The 26,540-nt window shown below is 36.9% G+C and overlaps 1 long non-coding RNA gene across 1 annotated transcript in view; it reads right to left on the bottom strand.

Annotated features, from left to right (window-relative positions):
• The window catches only part of LOC131954147 (uncharacterized), a 36,895-nt gene extending 17,845 nt beyond the window's left edge, over positions 1–19,050 (bottom strand). Inside the window, exon 1 of the long non-coding RNA XR_009388738.1 lies at positions 19,002–19,050. This is a non-coding gene — a long non-coding RNA (uncharacterized LOC131954147). The remainder of the gene's footprint in view (positions 1–19,001) is intronic.
• Between the last annotated feature and the right edge of the window lie 7,490 nt (positions 19,051–26,540).

The following is a 26,540-nucleotide window of genomic DNA, read 5'->3' as shown; positions in this document are numbered from 1 at the left end:
TTTATTGATAAATATGCTAAGATCAATTCCAGGTTAATAGATAAGGTCAGAAATAATGTTATTGTAAAAGCTATGGGATAGTAATAGAGTAAAGGCAATAACAATAATTGTGATAAATATAACTAGAATAGAAACATGCAGTTTCTTCCAGGCATCTCTTCGGGGGGGGGGGGGGGGGGGGGGGGGGGGGGGGGGGGGTAAGCCCCCCGAAAAAATTATACCGCCCCCCCCCCCCCCGAACGAAATGAAATTTATATAGAAAATATATACTTTTAACAGTGTCCACCCCCCCCCCCCCCGAAGAAAGTCTACCGCCCCCCCCCCCCCCCGAAAATTTCAAGTGCCCCCCGGAGAAAAATGTCTGAAAGGAACACTGTAAACATGTTCGTTTTGTGTTTTTTTTCATTAATGTGTTTTAATTACGCTATTTAAGACACTCAAGAACCTATTTAGCATTCTCAACGTCGGTTGTCTTTTTGTTTTTCTCCGTCGGGGTTCTGTTTTGTCTTACTTTGCAGAAAATGATAGCACCAATGACCAGGGCTGCTGCTAAAATGGAACCCGCAACTATTAAACCAATGCCAAGATCAGATAACCCTGTCGATGTTTCGACTTGTTCAAGAGATGGAACACAGGACAGGATACAGCCGGATATAGCTATCTTTCCGTCGCTCCCATCCACCGTGACGTCAACTGTCTCTGACGTCATCCAGCTGGACGTGGATGCTGTCGCCGGACACACGGCCGCGATGGTGAGGTTGCAGTTGTTGCCGAGGGCGCAGTACTCGTCTGCCCTGCAGGAGATGCGGTCCGAGGGTCCGGTGTACATGCAGGGATGGGCGCCCTCTGTAGTGATGGTCAGGGCGTCGCTCGCGTCAATCGTCTGCAGGGCGCCGTCTGCCGGGGTGAACCTGAGGGTGAACCTGTTCCCTCGGCCGTAGCAAGTCTCGCGAGTCATTCTAGGGTGAAAGGTCAAGGTTAGAGTGAAAGGTCAAGGTTAGAGCGAAAGGTCAAGGTTAGGATGAAAGAGCAAGGTTATAATGAAAGGTCAAGGTTATTGTGAAAGGTCAAGATTCGGGTGAAAGGTCAAGGTTAAAGGTAAGCGTTAAACAATCGATATAGAAATTTAAATTTTAACTCACGGCAAGTCTCACTGTTAGAGTTAGATGTAAAACAGGCAAAATATAATTTAATGATTTAACATATGATTGTCTTAGGTTCGATTTTGGAGTGATACGTGCAAGTTAGCGTTAAATGTACAACAAGAAACAAACAAGAAAATAGCTTTTAACAAATGGCTAATCTCAGGGTCGATTCTTCAATGAAAGGTCAAGGTTAGAGGTAAACGTAAACAATAATATTCAAATTTAAACTAGCACCATTTGGGGGTCGTTGAAGATTCTGGAGAGGAAGGCCAAGGTTAGAGTTGACGTTAACAATAATATAACAAAAATGAATTGTAACATGCAGGCGATTTTGCAAAGGTCCAGGTTAGTTTTCAACGTAATACACACACTTTTTAAATTAAAATCTTAAGCATAATTAATAGGTATATATACAATGATGATGTTCTTGGAAACATGCTGCATGTAAACAGAGTAGGATAGTTTAATTTTTGTAATAAAAAAAAAACCTAACTCTGAATGGTACTTTGGTTGCAGAAACACTGAAATTATAATTCAAGCTTGTTACTTGATATGCATAATAAAAATGGAGTCAACCGTTTATTGTTATTTATTGTTAACATTTATATCTTTAAATCTGAGATTACGAAATAGTACGATGTGCATTCCCAATAATGAATATATATTATATCACAACAGCGACACATTGCACATACTATACAAACAGCACATTTGGAACATAACCTTTATAATACCTATACCAGACATGTAAAGCAAACTGTCTTTATAAGTGGTACACAACGCCAATATTGAACAAAGACATGGACATGTAGACTATGTTTGCTGTGTATTAGTAAAGTTCTTCTTTCAAACCTGACGGTCTATGGGGCAAGTGCAGTAGAGTTCACCTGTTTCTGTGGCCTCGGCAGATGAATATATAATGTGGTCAGCACTACGCCCACTCGCCTTTATTTCCCCTTAAGTGAGTTAGGTACCCATTAGAGCTTGGTGAACTCAGAGACGATCTGATGGATTGAACTCTGATTCGAACTCGAGACCAACGGGTTAGCAGTCTAGCTCTCTACCGTCTCACTTTGCTATGTATTACTATTAGTCACCTGATACAATTATTGTTTTTGTTTGTACATAAGAAGTGTACGATTTTACATCACAGGTAATGTAACTAAATTATAAAGTCTTCTTATAATCTAACATTCCATAAAGATCATTATCGTCACACTACAATACAGTTTTTCTAGATTATTATAAATTATTATTTCGCACGGGTTATGTACTTTATAGAACATATTGGAATTAGTAATTGTAATTGCTAGTGTTATGTTATATTTACATGTGTTGAAGTTTATCAGTCACTGGTATGATATCCGCGTCGCTTTGACCTTCAGCCAGCATAAGCAAGGGTCACGTGGGGTTGAGGGTTGCTTGATATGAGAACCGCTTGAATGACAACCAAAATTAGCTCATACGCCGCCATCTTTTTTTCTGTTCTATTGGACCTGGATAAATCAGACTGTTTTGTAATAGCCTTTTTTTTTAAAATTACTTTACATTTTAGTACATGAATTATAAGTCGCTGATAAAAAAGTGGCATTAGTGTGGATTGGTTATTATAAAACATAGTTTATTATAGGCACCTCGATTGGAACCAGAGGCGTAGCAACCCTTCTCGGCGCCCGGGGACACACTTTTGATTTGCACCCCCTCCCCTCAAACGTTTAATTTGTTTTCCCAACCCATTTTGGCGCCGCCCCCCCCCTCTCGCTACGCCTCTGTTTGGGGACTTAATGCCTCACCCTCCCCCCCTTCCACCCCGGAAATTCTGCTCCCTCCTATTTCCTTGAAGTTTTAAATCCCCTACCTCGGTATAATAATGTCTAATAGAACGTCTGCATGTATTATCCTTTAAATCTCAAACACTAGTCTATTCAGCTAATTAAACTATATGAGATTAAATCGTCTTATTTAGTTAATAAGATAACGATAGTCAATTTAAATAGTGAGAAGCACAATATCAGAGAAAAAAAGTCGAGCTACTTCACGAAATCCTCGCTAGACATTTCTTGCTTCGGGTACAGGTCATTGACCCCGGTTGGTATTCACGTATAAGGAAAAAAAACCTCCTTCACACTTTAGTACTGTAGTTATGGAACTACAGTAGCAAAGTCATAGGGCGTGTTAAAGAAGTAGGTCAATCGTTCAGTTAGCGTTGGAGGGACTATTGCAAAGAATAATTTACAACCGCCTTAAATAGGCCTGTATATACATATATATATATATATATATATATATATATATATATATATATATATATATATATATATATATATATATATATATATATATATATATATATATATACATATATATATATATATATATATAATATATATATATGTATACATATGTATATATATGTATATATATGTATATATATATATATATATATATATATATATATATATATATATATATATTATATATATATATATATATATATATATATATATATATATAATATAATATATATATATATATTATATATATATATATAAAGTGTTTGGTCCAATATAAACTAGTAACGTCAATTCAGCAAAATGTAATTTTTAAACGATTAGAAACCGAGAAAGGAAATAATATCAATCAAAATAGTTTTTAATTTATTGATTTACTTCATTGAACATATATATATAAATAAATAAATATATATATAAATAAATAAATATATATATAAATAAATAAATATGTATATATATATATTATATATATATATATATATATATATATATATATATATATATATATATATATATATATATATATATACATGTACAATACGACTACTTAATTACGTATACTAATGGATATATATATATATATATATAATATATATATATATATATATATATATATATATATATATATATATATATATATATATATATATATATATATATATATATATATATATATATATATATATATATATATATATTATATATATATATATATATATATATAATATATATATATATATAAATAAATATATATGTATATATATATAATATATATATATATATATATATATATATATATATATATATATATATATATATATATATATATATATACATATATGTAATGAACAATGAGTTGGCACATGTTGTCTGTATCTAAAGCTAAAGCTAATCACGCTAACTGACCCTTGTCGTATGTCTATGTATTAACCATATTACAATATTTACATGTCAACAACGCATTGTCGGTAAGAATGCTAAAAATAACGTTACATGCTTTTAGTATCGCATATTTAGATTAAAAATGTAATTATTGAAAATCATATAAAAGCATAACATGCTTTAAAACCTAAAAATGAATGAAGGCTTGTAGTTAAGAAAATAAAATATCTAGACAGCTATACAAACTTACTTTGTTTAGGTCGTGAAAACATAAAATGATGCACCAGCACTATTTTTTTTTTTACAACCGCCCGCCTTACCGTGTGTTTCACATTTTTTGTAAGTTACCTTTAACAGTAGGGGTCGAAGGGTCACCGGTACAAGACAGGTACCTAAAGCTACTCATCCATGACACTGTGTAGAAATGTGCTGCCTATTTCTTTTATAAAAAATATTATCACTGTTTGTTTTAATTATTAGAGTTTTTGTTTGAATTTACTTATAAAACATTGTAGTCCATGATTAAAATGCACAAGCGTATAATACTTATCAATATAGTTTAAATTAAATGTTTCATTCGTTGAGGGCTGGTATATAAACACAAAGCAACTCAACACACAAACAGTATGACAAATAGACACAAACACACACAAGTTCAAATCCGGGTTCAAGTCAGCAGTACGTCCATGTTCACCTAGCTCTTATGGTTACCTAACTCACGTTAGGGAAAGTACAGGATGCTGGGCATTGTGATGACCACACTATCCCTTGATATCCTGTAGTCGTAGAACTCTACTTCACTTAGACAATTAACCGTCAGGTTCGAAAAGGGAATTGTATTTTTCTGACCCTGCTTGTTCTTCTAATGGGTAATAATACAACACAAGTTAATCCATATGATTTGATATCGATCTAAGGTTAGCGTTTTGTAAAAAACATTTACAAGCAGCTGCTTTACATGAATGTATACATACATAAAGCTGTATTGTATATATATATATATATATATATATATATATATATATATATATATATATATATATATATATATATATATATATATATATATACATATATATATATATATATATATAATGATTTAAAAAAAGAGGTACTTTTAAAAATTCAATCGAGATCGCTTTCGGACATGCATGTTTCGTTAATATTGTTTGGTGCTAAGTATTATGTAAATTGGTTTCACATTTTTAAAGCTCATAAAATACACAAGAAAAATGTGAAACGGGCCAACCTTATAAGGTATCTTACGGATATTAAATTGGGGCTGCTTGGTCCTAGCGGTAGAGCGCTAGGCTGCTAACCCGAAAGTCTCCAGTTCAATTCCGGTTCCCAGTCAGTACGACATTTATGATTTAATCTAACCAGATATATGTTGTCCTAGATTAGCTGTTAAGTGCTAACCAACAATGAGGCTAAATAATCTAATCCAATCCATTTAAAAAAAAAAAAACTACTGAAATTTACATTTTTCTGAACTCCAGAATTAACAACGGACATGACATTGTATTTAAGGCTATAAACACTGTAATCGTGAACTAAAATCCCGGTCACAAGGATCGCCATATATTTTAGCACATTCTATAAACATCATACACAATTAAGATAATCTTTGTTGCTTGTTCCTCGGATAATTTCCAACGTCAGTCTTACAGGATCTCATTGTCATAGACCAGTGGCGTAGGCAGGGGGGGAGGTTGGACCCCCATAGACCCCTCGGTATATATATAAAAACTATGAGGGGGGGGGGTGCAAATCGAAAGTTTGAGGGGGGTGCAAATCGAAAGTTTGAGGGGGGTGCAAATCAAAAGTTTGAGGGGGGGGGGGGGGGGTGAAAATCGAAAGTTTGTCCCCGGGTAAAAATTGCTTCCATAGCCTTTGTCCAACCAAGAACAAACTACAAGTCAGCAGTTGTTTAATTTTCTAGAAGAGTGGCTGTCCCCAGCTAACGAGCCTCATCTGCCCGAGGGTTCGAACTCGAGACTTTTCGGTTTAGCAACCATGAGGTTTAACGACTCGACCACGCCGACCCCCCATAGAAATTTAAATCACTACATTAAAAAGCGATAAAACCACCAGGTTTACTCTCAAAGACAGAGTTTCTTCCAGGCATCTCTTCGGGGCAGAGCCCCCCCCCCCACATTCCCCCACTACCCCGAAAAAGTCTACGCCCCCCCCCCCCCCCGAATAAAATGGAATTTAGATTAAAAATATATACTTTTAACAGTGTCCCCCCGGAAAATTTCAAGTAGGCCCTACCGCCCCCCCCCCCCCCAAAGAGAAAAACGTCTGGAAGAAACACTGCTCATAGAAGTAAACACTGTTACCGTACAATTAAATCACACACCAAACGATTAAAATATTCAACATCCCATACCGAAAACATTATTATTACAGCATTTAAACAAACATATCACTTAAGTTCATTTTAAAACCGGTGAAATTATTCTTTAAAAATAAATTTATGAACTTTAGTATGTATTAAATTTAAAGAAAAAACTAAAACTTTACTAATTGTTAAAACAGTGAATGTTTTTTTTTTTTTTTGAATTTTATTCTTTTAAATATGTATTTTTAGTAATGTAGAAAATATGTCAATATCTGTAACAATTCCCTTAGAAGTGTGTCAGGTGTGTCTTTAGGTGAGTCAGAAATCACCGTTCACCTGTCCGGACGCTAAGCGTACCCCCGTCAGTTCTGGTTCTAGAGACGGTTTAGCGGTGCTGTAGCCTACGCGGGATCCGAACCTCGATCTTCGGCCGGGGTTAGTTTCGCCCGCTTGTTGGGCATTTCCTGGGACTCGCTCATCTCTTGCTGGCGTCTTCTGGCTTGTACCAGCTCCAGGGCAATCCTCTCAGTCTCCGGGTCAGAGAAGTAGGCGGTGGCCTGTAGTGTGGTAAATATGGGGTAGGGAAGGGAGGGGGGGGGTTTAGAGAGGTTGTAATAATTAATCATACATGAAGTTGTATTTAGTCTATCGTTGCTCACTGGTTAATATATTATACAAACACACACACACACACACACAGATATATATATATATATATATATATATATATATATATATATATATATATATATATATATATATATATATATATTCTTTCTTATTATCTGACATGTAAAGAATGTAAACCCAAATCAGTATTTTTAACACTCTCTCTCTATTCTTAGTTATATATATCTTTATCCCTCCCTCTCTCTTTATCTCTCAACTCTCTCTCTCTCTATCTCAAGCACTGATTTTGATGGGTATATCTTTGCTGGCGTTAAACCCATGCAGTCATAAGTGCATCTGACCAATCGTTGAGTAAAAATCATTGCAACATTTTTTACACGTACAGTCTCTACATTGGATGCAGGTTTTGAGCCTAGCAATGTTACGTCAAGATTAGACTCCATGCTTTTCCTTTTCCTGTATAGTAATAATATGGTCCAATAGTCTAACAGACCGTTTGGATGATTGCCCTTTGGAAATCCAAGCACAAAGCCTGGGCAGTAGGATGAGAAGAGCCAGATGTTGCCCATGTATCATCTCCCCACACAACTGATAGACCCAAGGGACAGGACGTTACCTGTACAGCTTGGAATAAGCAGGGTAGCAGGAACTGCCGAAATGAAAGCAGAGTTGGTAATTCTATCGCCCAAGGGGACTGCAATCCTGTTTGCTTTCGTTGTTTTCTAGATGGGTTGCTGTCCCCATCTTACGAGCTTCATCTTCTCGAAGGTTCGAACTCGTAACTACAGTGATCTTACATATAACTTACCTTTATGTACGTCAGATGTTGACATTTTCGGACAAGATCTAGAAAAGCTGCATCAATTTGGCCAGTTGAGTGCGAATGTTCCATTTCAAGCTTGACCAGAGTATTTCTGTAGAAAAGTTTTAGTATAGATCAGTGGTTTCCTAGAGCTCGGCTTACATAAGTCAACCCTTCGACCATGTCTTGGTTAAGCTCATACTCTAAACTGCATCCCAAAACAGTTACAGGCATAAACACTCACATATTCACACACATACATACACTTTCACACAATTATACACAGATACCCAAGAAACCATATTCATATGAACGCAGACACACAGGCAAACAAAGAATCCCACTGACAGAGATTGACATAATAAATATTTCTTTATAGACCTGATAATTTGCAGGGATGGTATGACCAGGCTTAACTTTCTAAAAGTTAAGTCAGGTACTATCACAGCTGGGTGGACTCATGGAAGTACTGCTGTTCCACGTCCGAACCGGGATTCGAAAACTAGACCTTCGGGCTTGAAGTAAAACTCTCCAACTTTTGACCGCGCAGTCACATACCGATAGACAGAGTCGAAGATAAAAATACAGACACACACTTATACAGGTACATATACATGTACGTACTCACACAGAAAAATATACACTCATAAACAACCACACATAGACACACACACTCACATACACACAAAGATATAAACAAACATAAACAAACAGACACACTTAGATAAAAAAAAACGTATCTAGTCTCAGGCCCACCCGAAGTTAGCCGTGATTTCGTTGAGCACATTCGTGAAGCGAGAGCTACTTAAATCGTCATGATATCCAAAGTCAAGCATCAGCTTTATCTTGTAGATGGGCATAACACGATCCAGTATCTCCATACAGGAATTCAAACGTGCTAAGGTATATCCGTCTGTCACAAACACCACCTTCAGCTCTGGACAAGATCCTGTCTAGTTATGTCAGATAGTTAAAAGAAAACATCAAACATTTGATTTATTTTATGCAGCGTGCAGTACTCTATAGCAGAGGCACAGCGACCCCTACCGGCGCCCGGGGATAAACTTTCAATTTACCCCCCCCCCCCCCCCCGCCATATATTTTTTTATATTTATAATTCAAAACTGCAGCTAAAATGAGCTTTTAATTTTTTTTCAAACCCATTTTGGCGCCCACTCGCTCCACTCCCATAGCTACGCCTCTGCTCTATGGTCGTCCACATAACATATACTCTCCTAAACAATGACATAGTATCGCAGTGATGTACATGGTTGTTTTTAATTTCAGTACTTAGGCCAGCAACGAATCAGGATAAAGGATAAGGGTATAGTCAGTGTTATGGTTTTATTGTTAGAGTGGTCAAACCTCAGTTTTTAATTGTCAGGAATAAGATACTATCAAATTACGTAGGCGTGTCCAACGTATTCTTACCAAAGTCAACCAAGAGTTCGTTGCTAGCTTAGCTCGATGAATTTCAAATCTTTTTCCAAAATCCATCACATATTGTGCCACAATTTTTAGTCTCTTCAGCTGCCCTGCGTGTGATCTGGACAGAGCCGTCAAAAAACCATCAGTCAAATATCGGTGGTCCATCCCTAGTTTTGTCAAGCGAGTAAGAGAAAGGATGCCATTGGTCAGTTTGTCCTGTTCTCTCCTTGGGTAGTCCCAAAATGACTCTCGAAAAAACCTGTCGATGTAGAGAGTCTCTACAGTTCCGCGGGACACAGAAAAGACAGTGTCTAGAACCTTGATGCCTTCTTCAACTCTAAACTGCGCGGACGACATTTTAAAGCACTGTAGTCTGTCATACCTGGATAAAATACGAGTTAGAGAGTGTGTAATGTATTTTACAGTACTCAACAAAGCGCATTGAAGCTGCAGGTCAGTTAATTTTATCGACGTTAGACTCGTTTGATGCAGGCTGAGTAAAAGTTTCCGGAAGTCGATGGCCATGAATTTGCAAATGGCAGTTTTATGATCGTGAGAGCAAGAGACAGATAATTTCCGAAAATTCATCCCAAATTGTTGCGCGCATAAAAAAATTCTTTTGTTCTGTGAAGATTTTCTATTACAGGATAACTCCAGGTGTATGTTTCGCCATAAACTGGGCGTAGTGTGGATCAAATCCCTCCAAGACTTACATACAGTCGCCATCTTTAACACTTCGATTGTGTCTAGGTAAGAGAATACTTTTAGTGTAATCTCATTTGGTAACTGAACCCATTCATACGTGTCTATCTTACAATCATGTCTTACTTCTACCTCAGACACAGTGGTCATGTTTGTAATCGTTGTCCTCTTTAACTTTGCCATGTTAAAACATTAAAATGTTTTTGTACTTAATGAAATATGAATCTCGATCTAGATGTAGATCTAGTTGGCAAAGAAAAGCCGAATCTAGATAGCGACAAAATCAATGCTTTAGGGAAACAGCTTCCTTTTATTGATATTTACGCTATGGTGCTGAACGGTGCGCTCTAAGTTGTTTAAACTAGTAAAATACCAATGTGCATGTTTGTAAAAAGTCAATTGATTTTCTATAACTTTTATACAATTACTAGCCGTCCCGGCAAGGCCCTGCACTGGCCTTTATAAAAAAACCTATCTGTAAAAGGACCATGATTTGCGTTTAGTAATCAGCATATATTCTGCATTGCCCGGGTTTAGAAAATCTTATCCTTTTCGAAATAACCCTAACTACAATCAACTAAAACAAAAAAGCAGAAAAGCGCAACAAACATATTAATCGCAAATAAAAGTACTAACAAAAAAAAACACTAACCAAAACCAAAAAAAAAAACACTAACGGAAACATAAACTAAAAATGCTCACAGTCTAGCACGGGTCGCCAAATCGCACCATGCTGTTGCGCTGTGGAACTGCCTGATTCAACTGTTTAAAACAAAATTCTGCACCATAGCACTCACTGGAAAGCCCAGGGCGTCAAATCGAACCCTGCCGGGGCACCGGCGGACGAGCCTGATTCAATTTAGTGAATGACCATAATACCCCAAGCGTATCCGCAAACGGAAAGATAGAAGTAAAGATCGAGGACATTTACGAGCTGGCTCATTCTATTGATCACAGCATACTTTAAAAAAAAAACTATTTCCTTACAAATTCCACGAGATGTTCGCTGATGATACTTCGTTACATGTTTTTGCAGACAGTGCTGAGTCACTCAGTTACAAACTTCAAACATGTGCCAATCAGTTTTCTACTTGGACAAAATTTAACAAAATGAAACTTCACCACGATAAAACCAAGTCAGTGATTATTACGACTCATAAAAACGCCTTCGTCTTCCTTCCACCTCATTACGCATTACTATAGACAATATAAACATTGAACAGGTTAATAGTTACAAATGCCTAGGATACAGGAATAGGCTGATTTTTACTTTCTCGTATATACGAAGCAATGTTCCCTCTAAGGACCAAGAGTGTGTGTGCAAAAAATATGTTGTGTGCGCGGTGCTAAAAATGACTTGGGCAACTTTATATGTATGTTTAGGCTTGCAATTAAGCCGAGTAATGAAGGCATGCATTTTGATATAAATTAATAGTATAATGTGTAGGACTAGTGAAACGTATGCAATTAAAAGAAGATACGAATCCCATCAAAATAAAATAAAATACACAACAGAAACTTTCAGAGTTATACTTAGACAACATGTTATATGGTCGACTTACTATGTTAGTGTAATGCAATCATATGTTAATAATGTTAATACCATAACGGTAATACAAATACAACAGTTAACATGTTAACCATTTTAAAAAGCTGACTTGAAAACAAAATTAGCTAACCTTTCAGGGGCATTTATTGCAATTTCTCGCGTCTAACTGTGCATTGCTTCCACACCTTATATGCTTTGTTTAAATCCACATCCTCTCCAGCATTTAGATATAATTTAATTCGCATTAGATTCTCCAAATGTGTGACTTCAAGTCTATTTCGTGCTTGCACTTTAATGCTGTTCATAAGACTAAAACCTCGCTCGCAATCAGCGCTGGATGCTTGAAAAGTACAGCATATGTCAATTAACTTTGCCAATGAGCTAAATTGTTCATCGTTTAAAGTAACTCCTGCGATTTCAGTTAGTGAATTTACTGAACCTGATTTGAGTTTTTCACTGATCTGAAATTTGAAGTCATTGTATTGCGTGATAAATGACTCTTCATTTGTTGTTTGCAACAAGTCTTTGCACTTAACGCACAGTTGTTTGATCTCTTTGACGCCAAACTCAAATGCACAATTTTTTAAACCAGTATGATCAAAAGCTGACCAAAACTGCAATTCATCTCCTGGAAACCTTACATTTAAATGATCGCAGACTGATCGTATAAACTGTGTGATTTGTCTTGTGTCGATTCCTACGTTTTCATTCAAAATTTTCTTGGCATTATCATTCCAATATACATCTTCACTCAGGTATTGTGCTTCTAATTTGCGTATTTTAGAAATGCAAAATTGATGTGCTTCAATAGATGATAAATTACTTCGCTGCAACAACATTGATAGATTAGCTAATTCAGTTAATACATCATTAACGGTATAAAGAGCAACTTGATACAGGGGATCTCTTAATCATTTCAAAACATAACAACAAACAGGGTCATTGCAGTCTTGGACTTGTTCTTCACAGTAAGCAGCTAAAACATCAAGATTTCTAACAAAAGCACTGACAGCAAAGTGACGTGACAACCAACGAACTTCATGAATTGGTCGAAAAGAAATTACATCCATATCATGCATCTTGGCCAATTCTTCAAGTGCGCCCTTTTTTTAGCGAAGATCGACTAAATAAGGTGTAAACCGTGCATAAGAGAACCTCAATATTTTAAAACAAATTAACATCTTTCCAAGCATCAGAAAGTGCCAAGTCTTCTCGATGAGCAACACAGTGCTGTTCAACAAGATGGGGGACCTTAGCCTTCAGTAAAGCAGCTAATCCCTTCCTACGGCCTAACATAACCGATGCCCCGTCTGATGTTATCATTACCATGCGGTTCATGTCAAGTTGATGTTCAGTGTAGTACTGTGTTATGGCTGCCTCCAGAGCTGAGGCATCACATGCGGTAAGCTGAATTATTCCACCAAAACGGTTTTGTAGAGTAAAGAATTGACTGGACGAAATTTAAAATAAAAGATTAGCATTTTATGTACTGTTATGTCAGTACTTTCATCAACTATAAGCGTGTGGAACGATGCTACTCGAAGTTCTGCCAACTGTCTGGTATAGAAACATACTTCACCATGTGGTTATGAATCAGTTGTACCGACAGCATCGAGGCGTTCATCCTAATGGCGAGAAGAACATTATCCATTAGGACTCGAACTTGATCCTCGTTTGACCGCTGGCGCTCATTTTGTTCAATTCGTTCTTCTCGCTCAGTGTAAGTTTCAACCAGCAGACGTTTAAGACCAGTCCCATTTGAGCGAGTGTACAAAATCGCAACATTTTCTTCGTGAACACGAGACAAATTACCTTTACAGTAGTCAAGCTTCCATGATTCCCAACGCTTTCCTGACAAATTCGTTGTCTTTGTTGGTTTTGTTACAAGTATTAGCAGCACAGAACTTACACTTCAGTCCAATCTCATCTAAATATTCATAGATGCTTCTTAATTCAACTGAAACATTCTTAGAATCTGGCGTATCGGTTGTTACTTTAACTTTGAGCCATTCCAGTTTAAACGAATCAATCGCTTTTTTTTTTTGCTGCATTGTTTTACCGCTTGTTACACACATTTTTCTTTTCAACATTTTCAAAAAGCACTGAGTAGTAAACTTTTATTCCTTATTTACTAAACCAGTCTGTGAATACTGAAACAGTTCGATCCAGGTGCACGTAATAATCCCAAGAATTGGATATACAGTATATAAATCCTTAAACCAAACAGAGTAAAACACATCCACCTTAAGTAACCTAGAATTTGCATCTGACTTGGATAAACCGTCATAGTATCAAGGAGGTGGGTGGGGTTGGCAGATGGGGGAGGGCAGTGACAATAGAAAATAAAACCTTGCATGGTCAGCTACTAGCCACAATCCCTTTTACGGTCAGTTTTGGGGTAAACCATTAAATCAAGCAGAGGGAAGGTCACCCAGACATCACATCGGTACCCGCCCCGCTCAGTTGAGAGTTAAGTCATTAACTAGACCTGTGGTATGACAACCGAGATCAGCCCCTCCCCCAGGGGTCACAAGCTTTAAGTATCAGTTTGGTCGAGGCCCCAAAACACAAAGACTGTTCGTTTAACAAAACAGGTACTAAAAATGTCACTTAATTCAAACCACTGACCACATTTTTTCTTGTGAATTAGGCTTGCCCGACGTTCAGATAATCTGTGCGCGGCATCAGAAAATGACTGCGCGGCACATTTGAAAGTGCTGCGCGGCCGCGCAGCCGCGCAGCTTAGAGGGAACACTGATACGAAGTATAGAGAAAGTCTTGTAATCGTGCATAAAAATAGCATGAAATTTTGACATTTTGTTACCGTTTTACACCTGTCCTTCATCACATCCAGAGTATAAAGGACTTATTTTAATCAGGCGAAAATTATAAATACAAATACATAAACATTTTTGCGTTTTATGCGTTATCGAGTCGGAAAAACTGGACTTTGCATTTTTGTCCGTGTGTCTGTGTGTGTCTATGTGTCTGTGTGTAAATACGATAACTTGATTACCGTTATAGCTAGGTTGATGAAATTTCATATATAAGTATTATATCAAAATCGTAGATCCGTATCAACTTTTGAGCCATTTCCGCTTACCGGAAGTGGTACTTTTTCTACTTTGAATCTTTAAGATTCAAGTTATCGTGTTTACACACAGAGAGACAGACACACACACACACATACACACAGACATACCGACAAGATTGCAAAATAATGTTTTTTCCGTATCAGTGAGTTGTAAAACGTCGAGATTTGTAAAAATCTCGATTTTTTTTTGCACGATTACAAGACTTTCTCTATACTTCGTATTTCCGAGAAAGTAAAAATTCAGTACTTTAATTTTTTATTTAGAGTTGCATGACTAAAACCCATTGAACGTGATGACACGTGTGTAATAATGCGAATAGTTGGGTAATACTGCCTCATAATTTGGTCAAAATTGTAATTAATTCATAAAAAATTAATTACGCATCCTATTTAGTAAAATTTAATGTCATGTTGCATTGTCTTCATGTCTTGATCCACGTACAGGCTACGAACAGTATCTGTCAGTTAGAAGTGCCCGTAATTTCGCTCAGACGTTTCCATCTAGACAGACAGACTGACGACAGACTGACGAAATACTGACGAGGAAGTGAGTTAAAACCTTAGAAATTTTTTTCATAAAAAACTTTTTAGTAACAAGCTTTTATGTAATAATGCACTAAAAAGTAGAAAATAAATTATACACAACTATTTAAATTACTATCAAGAAAAGTGTCGGTATATATTGGATACCTTTGCTATATTTAGGAAGAGACCCACGTTTTTCTTTATAGTTATTTAAATAGTAGTGTATAATTTATTTTCTAAGTTTTAGTGCATTATTTCATAAAAACTTGTTATTAAAACGTTTTTTTATGATTTTTTTTTCATTGCTTTAAATTAATTCATAAAAAATTAAGTCAAATTTAATGTCATGTTGCATTGTCTTCATGTCTTGACCAACGTACCAACTACTTCTATCAATTAGATGTGTCCAAAATTTCGCTCGGCTGGCGTTCGATCTAGACTGACGACTGGCGATAGAATGACGACTGACCACTGTCGACAGACAGAAGAAGTGAGTTAAATAAAAGACAAAAAGATAGTAATTGGAGACATGAACGCCAAAGTTGAAACAGAAAATAAAGATTAGGTGTTCATAATGAGGAAAATGGAGTAGGCGTAATAAATGAAAACGGAGAAATCTTTGCTGATGTCTGTGCATTAAATGATCTAATTTTATGGGGGACGATGTTCTCCCATAAAGATTTACATAAGAACACCTGGACGTCGACCGATGACAAAACAAAGAACCAAATCGCAGTATCCAGAAAATCCGATGAAAAAGTGTAACTGCAGCCCTCTGCTCCCCATGGGCTACAAAGGAAAATGATGAATGATAATGACACACGTTTCTCTCAAAAATGTATACATTACAATGATGTTTAAATAGTTTATTTTATCAAAACACAGATAGGACACAACTGAATCAAATAGATGTTTATTTATTTATTTTTTGTTGTTCATACATATGCTAAAATCAATACCAGGTTAACAAATATGGTAAGAAATAGTACTATTGTAAAAGCTCTTTTTTTTGCTTTTTTTTTTGTTGATTGTTTTTTAATAAAATGTTCTGATTACGTTACTTAAGAAATTCGATAAATTATTTAGAGCGCTGGTTGTCATTTTGTTTTTCTCCGTTGGGGTTCTGTTTTGTCGTACTTTACAAAAAAAAAAAATTGCCCCAATGATCAGGGCTGCTGTTAAGTTAAAACCCGCAATTATAGACCTGTCGATGTTTCGACTTGTTCAGCGGATGGAATACAGGACAGGATACAGCCGGAGTGAGCTATATTTCCGTCACTTCCATCAACCGTGACGTCAACGGCGTCTGACGTCATCCAGCTGGACGTGGATGCTGTCGCCCGACACACTGCCGCGATGGTATGGTTGCGATTGTTGCCGAGGGCGCAGTATTTGTCGGTCCTACAGAAGAAAGCATTTGATGAAAAACTACGTATCACTTGCAATTAAAAGACTACTTTAATTCCAGCAAATACAAATGAACATTAGATTAGGTGTTGAGTACTTTAATACTGATTTAAAACCAGTTATTTCTCCGGATACCCTATTGAAAGTAACACAAGCCCTTGCCTTTTAATTTCTGTCAACATGTTCATTTTATTGCCCCTCCCGTCATCCGGCCTTTGTCAAAGTGAAGTCATTTCAAATGGCACTTGTGTGTCATTGTGGACACTTTCGTATCAGTTGTCAATTATTATTTTAAAACATTTCATGTCCGTGAATCAGTTTGTGTGGTAGTAGATTCATACGTTACTTAAACGTGTTCATTATAAATTGACGCAGAACTATCTACAGAATATATTTCTTTAACATGGTAAGATAGCTGGAGATCAATACGAGTATCAAAATTATCTTACCTTCTATCTCTATTCTTTAGTTAATAGTATACAGTAATAATTCTTACGTTGACGTTAAGTAAAAATAAAGTAAAGAATCATCTTTAGACCCAGCTAACCATTGTGCAGATAAAATAGAGCACATATGTTTATATGATCTCAGTATACGAAGTAAAGTATGCTCAGCCCTATGCCCGGCCGCCTTTACATTCCCATACATGAGTTAGGTACCCATCAAACCTGGGTGGACTCGGGTACTCTCTACTAGAATGAATCTGGATTCCAACTCGATAATTTTGTGTTAGCAGCCACGCATTTGACTGCTGAGGCCCATTGACATTAATTGAACAATAAAAAAACAATTAAAGTAATAAAGTTTACAACATTTTTTAAAAATTCCAGTTAACACCCCACAGGGTTCAGAATGTATTAACCGCCCACAGGGTTTAGAATGTACGAGCCGACCCGCAGCGTATCATACGCCGCTATTTATTTGTTTTATTTTCTACTTTTCAGTAATTCATAATTTGTGAATTCGACAGTACCAAGGCTGCCACTGAAAATATTTGCTTTAAAACACTAACCCCCACAGGGTTTAGAATGTATTAACCGCCCACAGGGTTCAGAATGTAGGTTCTTTCGCCGGCATCTCGTACCTTCGTGGTACCCGATCCATCACTGTCGGAGCCGGCTTCCAAACGTCCGTTCACTTCGTCTATTTCTTCAACATCAGCCATCTGCAATATTAATTAATATGCACTACCATAACTTGATAACATACATCTTTTATTATCGTGATGTAGATTTCCCATGAGTCCATGTCTGATAGGTAAATAACTCACGTTAGTGAAACAAAGGCGTAGTAATGACCACACTATCCCTTCATATGCCAAGGTCTCTGAACCCGATGAACTCTACTTCATCTGCCCTATGAGTCTTGGGCACGAACGGGAAAAAATGGTGATTTACTGTATTTATGTATCTGATAAATGAATAAGCCACAGTTCCAACAATTAATGTTTGTTTTGTGCTAACCTAAAGTTATAGGTATAGTTTACGTACCTCGAGTTCAGCGTAAGCAACTGAACAAAGCACTGTTAGGCATAGCAGTAGAAGTACCCCCTTCATTTTTTCTAAAATAAAATTAAACATATATAGATGCTGTCAATAAGGTTTTTTTTTTTTTTATAAAATAGAGACTAAGATCTAGAGTCTAAGTGTCCTGTGCAAATAGCATATGAATATTGCTAGCTAACATACAATGGTGGGTTTAAGCTGGAAGCAGTTTATTGAACCCCTTAATTTAAAATCCACACTGCCTCTATAAGGAAAAGGCGAGGGAGGAAGGTGATGACTTAGATTCATTTAAAGTGAAGATATAGATCCCTGATTTGTTTTATAATGAGCATGTATAGTTAGGTAATTTATATGTATGCTGATTTTTATAAAATTTGTTAGACAAATGCATGACACTAAGCAAATAGTTTTATCTGTAGTTCGCCTTGACAAAAAGCTACATTAATACATCGTAATTCAACATTTTAAAAATAGTATTTATACATGAACACACATATAAAACGTAAGTTTAAACTCCCTCTACAGAACGCGATGTTCCTGAAAGAAGCACACGGAAAGAAAGAGTGTGGTCTGAAGAAAGTCTGAAGAACAATGGACACTTCACTTCGTTAACATTGGAAAATAATTAGCACACTAAGAACAAAGTGTCGATCGTATGAAGTAAAAACAATTCGTAACAACTAAACATACTTACTTTCACGAACTGATTGCTACAAGGTGATACAGGTTATTTCTTTATCGAACTATTGTAGTTTGCGAATAGACAGGTAAGGTATAGCTTTTGTAGACAAGTCGTCTTTTCAAGATATTCCATACTACCCTTATGAAATTTATTTAAATAATGTTTTATTAGAACGTGTAGTAATGTTTCATGCATGACAATGTTTGATCTTTTGCAATAATTGGCTTGTATTGATCTTATCCTACGTCAACTGGTTAGTGTTTTTATATTCTTTGAGCTGAATTTTCCAATTGGCTAATTTATTGATAAGATAATTCATCAACGCAGTAACATGTATTAGGGGAATGCATAAAAATGTGGAACAGCTGTGTTAAGTTTTATTGTAATGTATGAATGTTGTATGTGCATGGAGAATTGTATGAAGTGTTGTTCAATGTTGTAAGTAGTATTGATGTTGTATGTAGTTATAAGATGTATTGACATTGTATGGAGTTGACTGATGTATTAAACTTTCAGTGTTGAAGGTAATGCTGATGTTGTATGTAGTTAACACATGTATTGACATTGTATATTGTTGATTGATGAGTTGAACGTAACGATAACGCTAATAATGGTATTATGAAGTAGTAAGTGTGTGTTATGAAGTAGTAAGTGTTGTAGTTGTAGTACAGGACAGGATACAACCGGACAGAGCTATCTTTTCGTCACTCCCATCCACCGTGACGTCAACGGTATCTGACGTCATCCAGCTGGACGTGGATGCTGTCGCCGGACACACGGCGGCGATGGTGAGGTTGCAGTTGTTACCAAGGGCGCAGTACTCGTCGGTCCTACAGGAGATGCGGTCCGAGGGTCCGGTGTACATGCAGGGGTGGGCGCCCTCTGTGGTGATGGTCAGGGCGGCGTCGCTCTCCTCAATCGTCTGCAGGGCGCCGTCTGCCTGGGTAAATAGTAAATATATATATATATATATATATATATATATATATATATATATATATATATATATATATATATATATATATATATATATATATATATTTACCCCATGTCAAGTTTTGGGGGCGATTTTTGAGAGAAAGGTCAAGTTTAGTGTTCAATGTAATAAACAAGCTTTACTAAAATTAAACTTTAATTAAGCTCAATAAATATAAAATAACGATGTTCTTGGAAACGTATGCTGAATGTAAATACAGTAGGATAGTTTAATTATTTGTAATCGTGACGTAACTCTCAACGTTACTTTGGTTGCAGCATCGCCGGAAATATAACTCAAGCTGGTTACTTGATATGCAGACTAAAAGTGGAGTCAGCCGTTTATTGTAATTTATTGATAACATTTGTATTTTAAGTCTGCGACTACAGAATAGTATGCTGCACTTTCCCGATAATGATTAACCCACCACAACAGCGGCATTGTGCACATACTACACAGGGGGTCATCCATAAATGACGTCACGCTTTTTTTGACGATTTTTTACCTCCCCCCCTCTACTCCGTCACACGTCGTCACAAAAAGTCAGACCCCCCCCCCCTAAAATGACGTCACACCTCAACCTACAACCCCCCTCAAAAATGCAGTTGAATTTTTTTAAAACATCGATATTTTTTCCAAAATCTTGTCTAAACTATTACAATTTATTAAAACAGTTATCTAAAACGCGAAATAAAGTCTAAAATTTGTTTTCTATCATTGCTTTTTATAATGCAAAAAATGTGACGTCGCAACATCTGAACCCCCCCCCCCCCCTCCCCCAAAACACACATCGTCACAAAATTACGGACCCCCCTCCCCCCTACGAGTGTGACGTCATTTATGGATGACCCCACAGACAGTACATTTAGGACATTACCTTTATAATAGCTTTACCACACATATGAAGCAAACTATCTTTATAGGTGGTACACAACGCCAGTATTGAACAAAGACATGGACATGTAGACTATGCCTAATTTGTTGTGTATGAGTAAAGTAAAGTTATATTTCGTATCCTAATGGTCCATTGGGTAAGTGTAGTAGAGTTAACAAGTTTTTGTGTCAACGGCAGATGAAGAGATAATGTGGCCAGCACTACGCCCAATCGTCCTAATTTTCCCTTATGTAAGCCGTGTACCAATTGGAGCTGGGGTGGACTCAGGGGCGGTCTTGAACCCGGATTCGAACTTGAGACATACGGGTTAGCAGCCTAGCTCTCTACCGTCTCTTTTTGCTATGGATTATTTACCTGATACAATTATTTTCTTTGGTTGTACATAAGAAGTGCATGATTTTATATCAAAGGTAATTGTAACTAAATTATAAAGTCTGCTAATAATCAAACAACCCAGGAAAATCATTACCGTCTCTCTACAATGCACTTTTTCTAGATTATTTTAGAGGATCATTTCGCACGGTTTAAGTGCTTCATAAAACATATTGAAACTAATAATTTTAATTGCTAGTATTATGTCATATTTACCAGTGGCGTAGCGAGGTCGGGTTTCACCCGGTGCGGCAGTTAATGGTGTCACACCCCAGAGGCGTAGCGACCCTTCCCGGGGACAAACTTTCAAGTTTTCGATTTGAACCCCCCCCCCCTCTCAAACTTTCGATGTCCACCCCCCCTCAAGTTTTTCTCTATATATTTTGCTATTTTTTGCCTTGGTGTCACCCCCCTAAATGGTGTCACCCGGTACGCTCCGCACCCCCCGCCCCCCCCCTCGCTACGCCCCTGATATTTACATGTGTTGATGTTTATCAGTCACTGGTATGATATCCGCGTCGCTTTGAACTTCAGTCATCATAAGCAAGGTCACGTGGGGTCGAGGTTGTTTGATACGAGAACCGCTTGAATAACGACATACATAACTCATACGCCGCCATCTTGTTTTCTGTTCTATTAACCTGGATAAATCAGACTGCTTTGTAATAGTCTTTTTTTTCTTTAAATTACATTTTGGTACATGCATTATAAGTCGCTTTTAAAAACTGGCTTTAGTGTGGATCGGTTATTATAAAACGTATTTTATTAAAGGCATCTCTTTTAGGACTTAATGAAAAAAAAATAATTTAAATAAAAATTATTTAATGTAACAAGTTAACTTCCCCCCCCCCCCCCCCCAACCACCCCGGTTGTCATAAACCCACATATTACACAATATTACAATATTTACATATCAACGGTGCTTTGTTGGTAAGGATAATATCACGTTATAAACATTCAGTATTGTTATTGTTATGTTAGTAACAAAGAATATTAAGTAGATATACAAAAGACAATAACAGAACAGCATGTTGAAAAACTTTAAACGTATATAAAGACATGTAAATAAAATAAAAAAATAAAAGATGTGAACAGTTTTAAAAACTTACTTTGTTGAGGTGGTGAAAACGGTGGCCGGAAAGAACCGCAACGGAAAAAAGCGCAACGGAAAAAAGCGCAAAACAAAAAGCGCAACGGAAATAAGCGCACACGGAAAAAAGCGCAAAGAGAAAAAAGCGCACACAGAAAAAAGCGCAAAAAGAAAAAAGCGCAAAGAGAAAAAAGCGCAAAGAGAAAAAGCGCACACAGAAAAAAGCGCAAACGGAAAAAAGCGCAAACGGAAAAAAGCGCAAACAGAAAAAAGCGCAAACAGAAAAAAGCGCAAAGAGAAAAAAGCGCACACAGAAAAAAGCGCAAACAGAAAAAAGCGCAAACGGAAAAAAAGCGCAAAGAGAAAAAAGCGCACACAGAAAAAAGCGCAAACAGAAAAAAGCGCAAACGGAAAAAAGCGCAAAGAGAAAAAAGCGCAAACGGAAAAAAGCGCAAAGAGAAAAAAGCGCACACGGAAAAAAGCGCAAACGGAAAAAAGCGTAAACGGAAAAAAGCGCAAACAGAAAAAAGCGCAAACAGAAAAAAGCGCAAACGGAAAAAAGCGCAAACGGAAAAAAGCGCAAAGAGAAAAAATCGCACACGGAAAAAAGCGCAAACGGAAAAAAGCGTAAACGGAAAAAAGCGCAAACAGAAAAAAGCGCAAACAGAAAAAAGCGCAAACGGAAAAAAGCGCACACAGAAAAAAGCGCAAACGGAAAAAAACGCAAACTGAAAAAAGCGCAACGACATGAGGTTATATGTATATATATAATTGGGTAGGTAAGTAGGTAGGTAGGTTGGTAGGTAGGTAGGTAGGTAGGTAGGTAGGTAGGTAGGTAGGTAGGTAGGTAAGTAGGTAGGTAGGTAGGTAGGTAGGTAGGTAGGTAGGTAGGTAGGTAGGTAGGTAGGTAGGTAGGTAGGTAGGTAGGTAGGTAGGTAGGTAGGTAGGTAGGTAGGTAGGTAGGTAGGTAGGTAGGTAGGTACGTAGGTACGTAGGTACGTAGGTAGGTAGGTAGGTACGTAGGTAGGTAGGTAGGTACGTAGGTACGTAGGTAGGTACGTATGTATGTAGGTAGGTAGGTAGGTAGGGACGTAGATAAGTAGGTAGGAACGTAATTAGGTAGGTACGTAGGTACATAGGTAGGTACGTAGGTAGATAGGTAGGTAGGTAGGTAGGTAGGTAGGTACGTATGTATGTAGGTAGGTAGCTACTTAAATAAGTAGGTAGGTAGGTACGCAGGTGGGTAGGTAGGTATGTAGGTACTTAGGTAGGTACGTAGGTATGTACGTACGTAGTTAGGTTGGTACGTAGGTAGGTAGGTAGGTAGGTACGTAGTTAGGTAGGTACATAGGTAGGTAGGTAGCAAGGTACGTAGGTAGGTAGGTACGTAGGTAGTTAGGTAGGTACGTACGTAGTTAGGTATGCAGGTAGGTAGGTAGGTAGGTTGGTTGGTTGGTTGGTTGGTTGGTAGGTAGGTAGATATAGGTACATCATGATGAAAAATAATTAAATACATAATGATTCTGATGTGTGTTTTATCAGGGTATTTTTGTGCGAATGAATGTTTGTGCGAGAGATATAGCGAATGCATGTTTGATGACTCGGAAGAAAGAGAGTGAAGTTTTGCGATAGAAACGGGTTGTTATAGAATGCAAGCTTGGGACTAGGGAGCATGTACGAGATACTCCGTGTAATGCCAATATCAAGGATAGTTTTATGTTTATTTATTCGAGAATAGTCGTTGAATAAATAGTGAACAAGAAAAAAAATAGACGTTGTGTCAAGCGATTATCGCCTGTATCGTGGTGATGTGAATGCACATGGTAGTGGTATGCTTTAAGTGGTAGTATATCGCGTCAGGTCAAACACAACACTCTCACAGCAGCGGTAACAAACATGTATAAATTTGTCATCTAGTCCTTATAGGTCTTTGTGCGAAAATGGTTCTTTGTGCATTTTTCGGTGTGCACAGTTTTCTGTGTGTGCTTTTTTCTGTTTGCGTTTTTTTTCTTTTTTTGCGTTTTTTTTCCGTTGCGCTTTTTGTCGTTGCGCTTTTTTCAGTTTGCGTTTTTTCCGTTTGCGCTTTTTTCTGTGTGCGCTTTTTTTCCGTTTGCGCTTTTTTCTGTTTGCGCTTTTTTCTGTTTGCGCTTTTTTCTCTTTGCGCTTTTTTCCGTTTGCGCTTTTTTCTGTTTGCGCTTTTTTCCGTTTACGCTTTTTTCCGTTTGCGCTTTTTTCCGTGTGCGCTTTTTTTCTCTTTGGGCTTTTTTCCGTTTGCGCTTTTTTCTCTTTGCGCTTTTTTTCCGTTTGCGCTTTTTTCTGTTTGCGATTTTTTCTGTGTGCGCTTTTTTCTCTTTGCGCTTTTTTCTGTGTGCGCTTTTTCTCTTTGCGCTTTTTTCTGTTTGCGCTTTTTTCCGTTTGCGCTTTTTTCTGTGCGCGCTTTTTTATCTTTGCGCTTTTTTCTCTTTGCGCTTTTTTCTTTTTGCGCTTTTTTCTGTGTGCGCTTTTTTCTCTTTGCGCTTTTTTCCGTGTGCGCTTATTTCCGTTGCGCTTTTTGTTTTGCGCTTTTTTCCGTTGCGCTTTTTTCCGTTGCGGTTCTTTCTGGGACCCGGTGAAAACACAAAGTGATGCACAAGCCCTATTATATTTTACAACCGCCGCCTTACCGTTTGTTTCACATTTTTCGTTCGTTCACTTTAACAGCAGGGGTCTAAGGATCACCGCTACCAGACAGATACCTAAAGTTACTCAACCATCACACTGTGTAGACATGACTAAGGCAGCTAACTGCCTATTTATGTTTTTAAAATGCTATCAATGTGTGTTTTAAATATTAGAGTTTTTGTTAGAAGTTACTTATACAAGGTAGAAGTCAATGATCGAAATGCATAATAGTATAATACTTACCAATATAATATAGACTTTGTATTCGTAGAGGGCTGGTATACAAAGACAAAACAACCCAACACAAAAACAGTATGACAAATAGACACACACACACAAGTTCAAATTCGGGTTCAAGTCAGCAGTACGTCCCTGTCCACCCAGCTCTGATGAGTACCTAACTCACGTTAGGGAAAGTACAGGCGGCTGGGCATTGTGTTGACAAACTATCCCTTGATATCCTTTAGTCGTAGAACTCTACTTCACTTAGTCACAGAACTCTACTTCACCTAGTCACAGAACTCTACTTCACTTAGTCAACTGACCGTCAGGTTAGAAAATAGAATTGTATTTTTCTGACTGCTTGTACTTTTAATGGGTAATAATACAACACAAGTTAATCCTTATGATTTGAGATCGATCTTTGGCTAGTGTTTTGTAAAAACATGTACAGGTAGCGCCTTTACATTAATGTATACATACATAAAGCTGTGTTGTATATCTATAATGATTTAAAAGGAAGAGTACTTTTAAAATTTCAATATAGATCTTCTTTGGACATGGGTGTTTTGTTAATATTTTTTGTGCTAAGTATTCTGTAAATTGGTTTCACATTTTTAAAGCTTGTACAATACACAATAATAATGCGAAACGGGCCAACATTAAAAGGTATCCTACGGATATTAAAAGTGGCGGCTTGGTACTAGCGGTAGAGCGCAAGGCTGTTAACCCGAAAGTCTCCAGTTCAATTCCGGAATTTCCGGTTCCTAGTGATTACAACTTTTCTGATTCAATCTAGCCAGATTTATGTTTTCCTAGATTAGCTGTTAAGTGCTAACCAACAATGATGCTAAGTAACCTAATCTAATCAATTAAAAAACTACTAAAATCTACATTTTCCTGAACTCTATAATTAACAACAGACATGACATTGTATTTAAGGCTATAAACACTGCAACCGTGAACTAAAATCCCGGTCACAAGGATCGCCAAGTATTTTAGCATATTCTGTATACATCATACATAATTAATAAGATTATCTTTGTTGCTCGTTCCTCAGATAATTTTCAACGTCAGTCTTACAAGATCTCATTGTCATAGACCAATAAACTACAACATTAAAATGCGATAAAAGCCCATAAAATAACATTCCATTAAGGCATGTAAACAACATATGGTATTCTACTTCCCCCCACGTATGTTCATTTTAAAGCCTGTGAAATTATTCTTTAAAAATAAATTTATGAACTTTAGTATGTATTAAGTTTAAAGAAAAAAAACTAAAACTTACTAATTGTTAAAACAGTGAATGTTTTATTTTTGTTTTGATTTTTTTTC

The sequence above is a fragment of the Physella acuta genome, unplaced genomic scaffold, assembly GCF_028476545.2.
Source record: "Physella acuta isolate Inbredline_101_S28 unplaced genomic scaffold, ASM2847654v3 ptg000976l, whole genome shotgun sequence".
Taxonomy (NCBI): Eukaryota; Metazoa; Mollusca; class Gastropoda; family Physidae; genus Physella; species Physella acuta.
The sequence above is the reverse complement of the archived record's forward strand: the minus strand, read 5'-3'. Positions and strand labels throughout refer to the sequence as shown.